The sequence below is a fragment of the Hippocampus comes genome, unplaced genomic scaffold (assembly GCF_001891065.2).
Source record: "Hippocampus comes isolate QL1 unplaced genomic scaffold, H_comes_QL1_v1.1 scaffold7, whole genome shotgun sequence".
NCBI lineage: Eukaryota > Metazoa > Chordata > Actinopteri > Syngnathiformes > Syngnathidae > Hippocampus > Hippocampus comes.
Genome location: NW_017842060.1, coordinates 3,736,539 through 3,747,463, shown reverse-complemented (window position 1 = coordinate 3,747,463; position 10,925 = coordinate 3,736,539). Strand labels below are relative to the sequence as shown.

The 10,925-nt window shown below is 44.1% G+C and overlaps 1 protein-coding gene and 1 long non-coding RNA gene across 5 annotated transcripts in view; one reads left to right on the top strand and one right to left on the bottom strand.

Annotated features, from left to right (window-relative positions):
* Window positions 1-10,925, bottom strand: part of inpp4b (inositol polyphosphate-4-phosphatase type II B) — a 143,816-nt gene that overhangs the window by 89,306 nt on the left and 43,585 nt on the right. The window lies entirely within an intron of this gene.
* On the top strand, window positions 2,688-4,269 carry LOC109511137 (uncharacterized). The gene is made up of 3 exons (XR_002167255.1): window positions 2,688-2,813; window positions 3,546-3,644; window positions 4,090-4,269. It is a non-coding gene; the product is annotated as an uncharacterized LOC109511137 (long non-coding RNA).

Genomic DNA, 10,925 nt, shown 5'->3' with positions numbered 1-10,925 from the left:
TTAAAGTTATGGCTGAATATTCTGAGATCGCCATAGTAGCACTGTTGCTATTTCCGACATGCTATCTGTGTGAGGCGGGGCTTTTCTGCAGCAACGGCGACTAAAACAAAATTACGAAGTAGACTTGACGCAAAACACACACTTGAGGTGTCATTGTCTCCTATTACTCCGAGATGGGACCGTCTGGTTGCAGAAAATCAAGCTCGGGGCTGTGGTGAGTGGTCATTTTCATGCACTTTGAATTTGCGTTGTATCGTATTTTGAAGGCATTAAACATTGCCATAGCGATTGGAGTGTTGCGGCCAGATTAGACGCTCCTTGTGTTTATTATTATATTTCGAAAACACCACAGTTTTCATGCAGCTCATACCATATTATTTTGTTGTATTATTTCCGCCACACCTTAATTGCCGGTCCCTGAAAATATTGTCTGACATAAACCGGTCCGTGGGGCAAAAAAGGTTGGGGACCCCTGCCCTAGACAAGAAACTACTATCCTGTTGGACCAATGGCGAAAGTGGCTTTTGAGCACGCAAAAACACAAGAAAAGCATTTGTACTCATGGGGGCAGCACTAGATGCAGTCGACTGCAATGTGCGTGAACGTGGGGCATGGACACAACAAACACACATACCATACCACCAGCTTCACCACCATCCTCCTGGTGCCTCGCTCAGCAAAGGTGCTTTCAAAGTGTTTGTCTTCATTTGGGGAATGACAAGAAAATTTTTGGATTCATGTACTTTTTCTTGTTGTTGTTGTTTACCTCTTATTGAACCAAGTAAAGGAATTGAGAATCCAGCTGCAGAGAACAGAGTACAAGCTACATTTCTCGTGGAGTTGGAGCGTTTTGCAAAATGTCAAATAGGTTACACATCCTTTTCAACCAATACTCAATCGAATACACTACTAAGGTGACATACGTGCAAATATTCTACTACTTTGTGTTCAATGTCTGCAACCCGTCTCAACAGAAATACCGTGAAAGTTGCGGAAGGCCGAAATAACACCTGGTCGGAATACTCCGCAAGTGAAGAGGTTCATTGGAAACGAGTGAGTGTCATGACGGGGGATAAAAGCAACATCAGTGAAAGGCTCGGGAGTTCACAAGCAACCATGGGATGAGATTCACCTCCTTGTGAACAGCTGCGAGAGCAAATCATCCAACGGTTCAAGAATGTTTTCCAACAAAAAAACTGCAAGAAACGCAGGGATCTTAATGGTCCGTATGGTCAAAAGATTGAGAGAATCCTAAGAAATCTCAGACCTATGGCTGAAGTCCAACGCCGACTGCCCATGACCTATTCCTCCGGTGCTACTGCATTAAAAACTGGCATCGTCTGGCGTGTCAAACGAATTTCCGTCGCTGGACGAGTCATAGTTACAATTTGTCGACTTCAAGATCCAGACTGAGCGTCTGATGATAGCCACCTAGTCTGACACAGTGGTGGTGCAGAAATTGCAGAAGAAGGTAGGCATGCGTAGATATCGCAATGGAAGGAATATGAACAGCTGCAAAAATACCAAGAACTGAAGGAAGAAGTGGAGAAAATGTGGAAGGTCACAGTTGTGATCAGGGCACCGGGGGACAGGAACCAAAGAGCTGGATGAATGGCTCCGGATGAAATCAAGAACAACATCTCAGTTCTCTGTGGAGAAGAGTGCAATAGAGTGGCACCTCAGGCAATTACTTTTCCCGTTTAGACAACCCCTTCAGAAATACTTCCATGTTATTTTTAGGCGGCATGGTGGTCGACTGGTAAGCGCGCCAGCCTCACAGTGAAGAGGGACAGGGTTCGACTCCAGCTCCGGCCTTCCCATGTGGAGTTTGCATGTTCTCCACGTGCTTGCGTGGGTTTTCTCCGGGTCCTCCGGTTTCTTCCCACATTCCAAAAACATGCGTGGCAGGTTAATGCAACACTCTAAATTGTCACTCGATGTGAGCGTGAGCGCAGATGGTTGTTCGTCGATGCGTGCCGTGCAATTGGCTGGCAACCACTTCAGGGTGTCCCCCGCCTACTGCCCGAAGACGGCTGGGATGGACTCCGGCACGCCCGCGGCCCTTATGAGCATAAGCAGATGAGAAAATGGATTGGTGGATGGGTGTTATTTTTATTTGTGTATTTTGTTACGATTTTACCCTCCAAGTCACTGTGAAGGATGCACTTAAATACCATGAATGACCGAGGTCATCTTGGTTACACCCTCAGGCTCTGAAGCAGCCAAGTCCCAAACAAAAATATGGAAAACCGTGTATGCAGAGCTTACATTTATGTTCAGAGAGCATGCATATGAGTATCAGTGATAAAACATGTTTGGTTTTCAAAAAATGTAGTTTTACAGACACAATTAAAGCGAATTGCATATTTCTACATCCTGTTCCAAATGATCAGCTCATCAGCAAGCTGTATTGGAGAAAATTATCCTGATCATTTCAATCAGGCGTGATGCAGCAGGGAGACAACGAAAACATGCAGGACACCTGCCCTTGAGGTCCGCACTTTGACATCAGTGCATTAAATGGTGCTGAAAAATTCACATCATAACTGGGGCAGCGTGACTGGAGGCTGACGAATGCCTCGAGTCAAGGTGGGGCCATGACAAATCATAGAGATACATATTTGGACGAGGGGCAAGGCTGTAAAAGACAACAAGCAAACAAGAGCAACTAATGTATAAAAGAACACATTGGACTGAAGTGATCATCGAGTGGAAGAAGCGTAACCTGACGAGTCGACGACAGGCTACTGTGGTGAACATGACGATGAAGTGGTTGATTTTGGCTTTCTGCATCGCCGTGCTGGTCACAGCTGGTGAGTGTTTTCCTTTCAGACAGCCGAGCTTATTCTACAGAGTCGAAAGTCTTAGCACAAGTGATCATTTCAAGAGTATAAGATGATACGATGATCCGAAAAGTTTGGTTACCGTATTGCAAGAGAATGCTACTAATTTCAACCAAGAGAGGAGTCGGACTAATATGAAGGGGGTGGGGTGGGGGGCTTAAATTTCATGAGACTAAATATTGAGGAGCCACAATTCCACAAGATGCTTTGGGGCGGGGGAGGTGAGAGAGAGCCACCTGGGCTGGTTGGGTCACGTTCACAAGACAGGATATGTTGGTAGAAGGGTGACAAGAATTGGCGGTGCCGGCAAAGAGGGCAAGAGGAAGACCCCAGACGAGCTCGATGGATGGAGCCAGAGAAGACATGAGTCAAGTCAAATCAATGGTATTTATCGAGCACTTTTAAACAACCACCGCTGTGTACAAAGTGCCATACACGGAGCAAAAATAATTCAGACCGCAACAAACAACAAAACAAATGAGTCACGAAGACAGTAGAAAGCACAAAAATAGTCAAACTCAAAATCATGTTTCATGCAGAGTCAAAAGCCAAACGAGGGCAGTCGGTGTTCGAGAGGACGACTCGCAAGACTAACTGAATGCAATGGATGAGACACTGCGGCGACGGTGAATGGGACAAGCCAAAAGGAAAAAAAAAAAAAATCATTTCAATTTCTCAAACACTCCCAACTCTACCCCTCAGGTGAAGCTGTGCAATGCCGTATCTGTAAACCATATGTCCCATTTTGTTTTCTTCAAACGGTTGAGTGTGCCCCGGGCCAAATCTGCCATGATGTCATCTGTGAGTACCTGTACATTGTTTCATCGTCTTTTGCCAGCCTTGTGCACAAAGAAAGCAAAAGCCAGATGTGGTTTCCTTTTTTGCCACCTGCGTGGAGTTGGCACACTGACCAAATTGTGTTCATTGATTTGATTGAAAAAAATAAAAATATGACGGTTTGAATAGTTCAGCAAGATTGTCACTATGACATGGCAATGAGCAGTGCTGCCATGTCTGACCCCATCCTGTCCAATTCCACTTGCAAGAAACAACTGCTACCATGCGCGATTCATGACTGACATCCAATAAGTCCGCCTTCTGTCTCTCATTGGTTCTTTTTGCACAAGTGCCGTGGTTTCATGCAGAGGATGTCATCCAAGCTACAAACCACCAACTTCACTGTGATTAATCGCAGAAACAAAACAAGACTGGCATGGTCCCATGTTGTCCTTTCTCTGTCTTCCAGTCAGCCGTGGCCAGAAGTGCGCGTGGCCGTGACAGTGACAGCGGACAAGCCCCCAACTTGAAGTGCTCCAAAATGGACCTCTTCGACAATCCTTTCAGAAAAGTATCAAAGGATTGGAGTGTGTTGGTGGTTCAACCTATCTTCTCTGTAGTTTAGTTGGAAAGCATTAAAAAACATGATGAACAAAATGGGAGGATTTTTTTTTCTTGCATTCTGTGTGATTGTGAAATTCTTTTTTGTCGAAAGTAACCGGATTTGGGTGCGAGCAATGCATACCCTGGACAAAGAAAAAAAAAAAAAACAAAAAAAAAAAAAACTACTATCCTGTTGGACCAATGGCTCAAGTGGCTTCTGAGCACGCAAAACCACAACAAAAGCATTTGTAATCATGGGGGCAGCACTCGATGCAGTCGACTGCACTGTGTGTGAACGTGGCGCACGGACACAACAAACACACATACCATACCACCAGCTTCACCACCATCCTCCTGGTGCCTCGCTCAACAAAGCTGCTTTCCAAGTGTTCGTCTTCATTTGGGGAAGGACAGAAACATTTTTGGATTCGTGTTTTTTTTTTTAATTTTTATTTTTTTTAAAACACCTGTTTCGAATACTCCACCGGTGAAGAGGTTCATTGGAAATGGGTGAGTGTCATGACTGGGAATAAAAGCAACATCAGTGAAAGGCTCAGGAGTTCACAAGCAAGCACGGGATGCTTTGTGAACAGTTTTAGAATGTTTCTCAACAGAAATTGTGAGAAATGTAGGGATCTTATGGACCCTTGTCAGGATAAAGCGAATCAAAAAAATGGATGGAATTAGACTATTGCGCAATAAATGAGTTGTGCATCATGTAAATAACACAAGATTAAAAATGATGGTCATTTCACATTTACGTGCGCCCTCGTCGTTTTTTTGCCCTCTTGAGCTCATGTTCTGTCTTCGAAGAGGTTTTTGCCTGGCGTTTTGCAAAGAACTGATCCAAGTACGTTTACGTTTGTCGGCTTTTAACAATCCTTCGAAAATGTCCAAGGGAAACATCGGCAGAGTGTGCGATCGCCCGACTGGTGAACATTTTTTCTGGGGGATTATCATTTACGTAAAACTATCGGAACACTTCATGGCCCGAGGGAAGATTGACGAGGACGAAGGATAGGCGCATCTCTATTTATCGACACACACAGACATATACGGTTTGGGGTCCCTCTTAGCCAATGGGATGCCAGGAAGAGCCTGGGTAATAGCCAATGGCAGAGCAGCTACAAGTATGTTGCGTTCAGGAAACTCGGGAGCTGCTAGTAGCAGACCAAACAGTATTTTTACCTTTCGTATCTTGAAATTTCTTTTGGAACAAGAGGCAATATTTTCCTCTTGAGTCGTTTTGTAACTTGAACATTTCGTATGAAGAGACGTTCGTAAGTAGAGGTACCACTGTATTGCAGAAGAACTAATAGCCTGCGTAGAACCCCCAAACTCCCAGGTCTAAAATCACCTCACTGAGCAGCGAGTGTTTACGTATGTCGCAAATGTTGGCTTTTCATCAGGGTTCCAAAAAGGCTGCAAACAGCTTTTCTTGTGGCAGAGAAAGTTGAAACATAAAAATACTAGTTGTGACCATTAAAACTCTTTGCGAATGTTGAGCGAACATCTTTGCGACCGTTTCCGTCCTGAAATGCACCCTGATAAAAAAAAAAAAAATCAACATTCGAGCCTCACGCAAGCACTTGTCAAACCTTCGTCTTTCGGTGAGGTTCGGGTTTTTGTCATGTTTAAGTGCTTTGAGAAAGTAGTCATGTCACATGTAAAGAAGGCAGTTCTGGACACACTGCACCCCCTTGAGTTTGCTCAGCATCAAAACCGGGCCACTAAGCAATGCGACAGGGGAGTTGAACCAACTGTCGCGTCACCACTATTTAGGCTAATGCGACATAGATCTTGACTAGACACTAACCCGACCCCACCAAGAACACACAAAGCGGAAGCATATTCAACTTCTGAAGTATAAATCTCCATAATGATTATTTGGTTGGATGATGTGTACATATTTGCTTAGAGGGCAGAGGTTTGGTTTGAAGGCATAACCTGCTCATCACAGTTGGTGAAGTGCCACATGTGAACTGTGAATTCACTTTGCGGGTGTGGTCGCTGAACAACTTGTACCATGTCGCCATCTCGTTCCCGCAACTGCCACGTGAGCTTATAGTATGAGCTGGAGCAAATTCCTAAATCCTCATCAATGACGCTACCCTATGTGTGCCTCCGTCACGCTAAAAGTACTGTTTGTGCCATACACTAAGGGTCTCCAAATGCTATTTTATGTGGGGGGTGTTTTTTTGTTTGTTTGGTTTTTTTAGCATGGCGAGAGATTGGGAGAGTCAGTGCCTGCAAGAATGCCTGCCTCTGTTTCGCCTACTCCCTGTTAATAAACACGCGGTTTGCCTCACGTTGCTAAATTTCAGATAGTCCAATCACCTCGAGTCTGACTGCCTGAGTGATTCTTGCTGGCGGCAGTGGGACCGGTTCGAGTGATGAGGCGCAACATCAGTGGCGCAAAGTGAAGGTCCATCTTTGTCGCCAAAATATGATGTCCAATAACAAGCTGACAACAAACTCAGCAACATCGTGGAAGCTGCAGGACAGAACACACACAAAATCATGACAGTACAAGGACGTCGGTCGTTGCGGTATATAACAAATATATAATAAACTGCTCCCTGGAGCAAAAAAAGGTTGAAGACCGTTGCCCTACAGGGCAAACAATATTGGGTTCAAGGTTCAAATCATTTTTTGGAGCTTAGTTGAGCGACGAAGCATTAAAAAAATGTAAAAAACATTGTTGGTTTAAAATGCCAGAAAACAAAGAAATGTGAATCGTTTTCCCCAAGTCAAAGCAGCTGTTTACAGAAGTCTTGAGTGTACATTATTCCATTCAAGGCTTTTTCTGTCAGAGAAATTGCGATTCAAAGGAACTGTGAATAATGACAGTTTTGGGAAAGCTGAGTTCGATTTTACAGGCAACACCCGAGATCCACATTTGTTGAATTAAGAAATCATATAAATAGAATCTGTAAGACAAAGTGAAGTAGGCTCCAAATTCTCAAGAAACAAACGATCCAAAAAAAATTCCAGAAGAAATGAGAAAAACAGTTACGGTATTTTCACGACCATTCGGCGCACCGTATTGTTGGGCGCAGTCTCAGTAACGGGTGCTATTTCTGTATTTGACACATACACAAAACGCACTGTATGATTGGGCGCAGCCAGGCATGGTAAAACATACGCCAGCTTAAACATACGGCATGCATGCACACACGCTAAAAACACGTTAGCTTGAAGCATTCGGGAGCATGCATGCACGCTAAAACATACCAGGTATGTTAGCTTAAAGCATACGGTAGCAGCTAAGACATACGGACACACGCGAAAAACACGTTTTTAAAAAGGCAACGGAAGCAAAACTGAGTTCGGTTGTACTTTATTGAGCCATTTTACAATGTACTCACGCGACTGGTACCTGCTAGGGGTGTGCCTTTAGCGTCCTCTTACACGCCCACCCTTCACTCATTGGCGACTGCTACCTGCTAGGGACGTGCCTTTATCATCCTCTGACATGCCCACCCTTCACTCATTGGCCGACTTCCGCATGCCTGTCGTCACTCACGTCCACCTTTTCTCTATATAAACAGCGTGTTGGCCAGAGGTGCTCTCAGTCAGGCTTTGGAACTCTGCGCATACACAACACGCACCGCATTATAAGGCGTCCTGTCCATTTTGGATAGAATTTAAGACTTTTATTGGCGCTTTATAGTCGTGAAAATACGGTATTTAAATCTATGAGTCTGGAAAAAGTTACAAATCCATTTCCAAGACTCTGGGGCTTCAGCACACCAATGTCAGAGACATGATCCACAAATGGATAAAACTGGGAAGAGTGTCAAACATTCCCAGGATTTGGCAACCAGCTAAAATTGACGATGACTCATCCAGGAGGTTGCAAAAGAACCTAGAACACCCAAAGAACTCGAAAGAACTCCAGACCTCGCTGGCCTCAAAGCACGTCAGTGTACACGACTCTACGACTCTACCCTAAAAAAGGCATCGGCCAAAAATGGCATCCATGGGAGAGCTCCCAGGAGAAAACCACTGCTGTCCAAAAAGAACACAAAGGCTCATCTCACATTTGCCAAAAGACATTTTGATGATCCTCAAGAGTTTTGGAAAAACATTCTGTGGACTGATGAGTCAAAAATGGAACTTTATGGTAGATGTGCCGCCTGTTAAATCTGGCGTAAAAATGGCACGCATTTGATCAAAAGAACATTATGCCAACAGTGAAGCATGTTGGTGGCAGTGTGATGGTCTGTGGCTGCTTTGCTACTTCAGCACCAGGACAACTTGCTGTGATTGATGAGACAATGAATTCTGCTGTCCAACAGAAAATCCTGAAGGAGAACGTCCGACAATCAGTTTGTGCCCTCAAACTCAAGCGCTTTTGGATCACGCAGCAGGACAATGATGTGAAGCACACCAGCAAGTCCACCTCTGAATGGCTAAAAAAAAATAAAATAAAATTAAGGCTTTTGGAGTGGCCAAGTCAAAGTCAAGATTTGAATCCAACTGAGATAATGTGCTGTGACCTTAAACAGGCAGTTCATGCTAGAAAACCCTTCAATCTGGCCGGGTTGAAGCAATTCTGCGAAGAAGAGTGGGCCAAAATTCCTCCACACCGCTGTTAAAGACTCATCAATAATGATTACAAATGCTTGATTTCAGTTATTGTTGCCAAGGTTGGCACAACCCAGTATTAGGTTCTGGGGGTAATTACTTTTTCACAGAGGGTCAGAAAGGTGTTTTTTTTTTTGTGCCCGAATGATTTGAATTGTCATTTGAAAACCACATTTTGTATTTCCTTGGGTTGTCTGTGTGATATTAAAATCGGTTTGATGAACTGTAACTCGTGTTTGATAAATATTCCAAGAACACAGTAATCAGGAAGGGGGCAAATATTTTTTCACGGCACTGTATAAAAGAACATATCTGACTAAAATGATCATCGATTGGAAGAAGCGTAAACTGACAAGTCGACAACAGTCTGCTGTGGTGAACACGACAATGAAGTGGTTGATCTTGGCTTTCTGCGTCGCCGTGCTGGTCACAGCTGGTGAGTGTCATTTTCCTTTCAGTCAGTCTAGATTTCACCAGAAACAAGTTAACAAACTGCAATTTCACGAGAATAAATCAGCAATTTTAGAAGAGATGTCATAATTTTGCGAGAAAGAAAACTGGACTAAAACAAAGGGGAGGAGGGTTCCATTTCATGAGAATAAATATTGAGAAGCCGTAATTCTACAACAAAGGGCTCATAAACTATGCAAAAACTGTGACGAATCATAATTCCACTGGAACAAAATAAGTTGAATTATTCAATTCTTGTCCCCGTTGTGGTAGAAGAGTCTCTTGTTGGGGTGAAGGGCAAAGTTTTGAAAACAATGGTGAGGCTGGCCATGATGTGCAGACAAGAGACAGTTGCAGTGACAAAATGACAGAAAGTTTTTCTTTTGGAGTCACCAGGAGGAATTGGATCAGAAATGAGCTCATCAGAGGGATAGCAGAGGTTAGATGCTTTGGGGGGGAAAGGTTAGAGAGAGCCGACTTAGCTGGTTGGTAGAAGGGAGTCGAGAATTGGAGGTGCCGGCAAAGAGGGCAAGAGGAAGACTGAAGACGAGCTCGATGGATGGAGCCAGGGAAAACCTGAGTCAAGTCAAATCGACGGTATTTATAGAGCACTTTAAAACAACCACCACTGCATACAAAATAATTCGCACAGCAAAAAACAATAAAACAAATCAATCACAAAGACAGCAGAAAGCACAAAAACAGTCAAACTCAAAATCAAGTCTCAGGCGCAGTCAAAAGCCAAACGAGGGCAGTCGGTGTTCGAGAGGGGGACGTGCAAGACAAACCGATGGATGACATGCTGTGAGAGGAAAAAAAAAAATCATTTCAATTTATTAAACACTCCCAACTCTTCCCCTCAGGTGAAGCTGTGCAATGCAATGCCTGTATTCAACAGTTTAAGGGACCATGTCTTCCTTTCTCCACAACATGTGAACCGGGCCAAGTCTGCCGTGATATCGTACCAGGTGAGTAGCTGGACATTGTTTCATCGTATTTTGCCAACCTTGTGCACAGAGAAACCAAAAGCCCGATGTGGGTTTCATTCTTGCCACCGGCGTGGAGTGGGCACGCTGGGGGCTTACTAATATGATCAAAGTGTGTCAAATGCCCTCACAATCAATGGAGCTTCACTGAATTGCAGAAACAAAAGAATACTGACATGGTAACATATTGTTCTTTCTCTGTCTTGCAGCCAAACATGGACAGTATTGCGCGTGGCCGTGAATGTGGCAGCGGACAAACCCCCAACTTGAAGTGCTCCAAAATGGATCTCTTCGACAATCCTGAAATAAGAGCATCAAAGGATTGGAGGGTGTTGGTGGTTCAACCTATCTTCTCTGTAGTTTAGTTGGAAAGCATTAAAAAAGTTATAAAAAAAATTTCGGGGATTTTTTTTGCTTGCATTCTGTGTGATTGAAAAATTATTTTCACGTCGCAAGTAAACCCTTATGTTTGCCTGTCATGCACAACCTGTTGGGCCGATGGCTCTAGTGCAGCGGTCTCAAACTCAGGTCCTGGAGGGCCGCTGTCCTGCATGTTTTCCAATTCTCCCTGTTGCAACACACCTGATTCAAATGAACAGGTTCAATGTCAGGCTTCCGTAGAGCTTGGTGATGATCTGATCATTTGAATCAGGTGTGTTGCAACAGGGAGACTTGG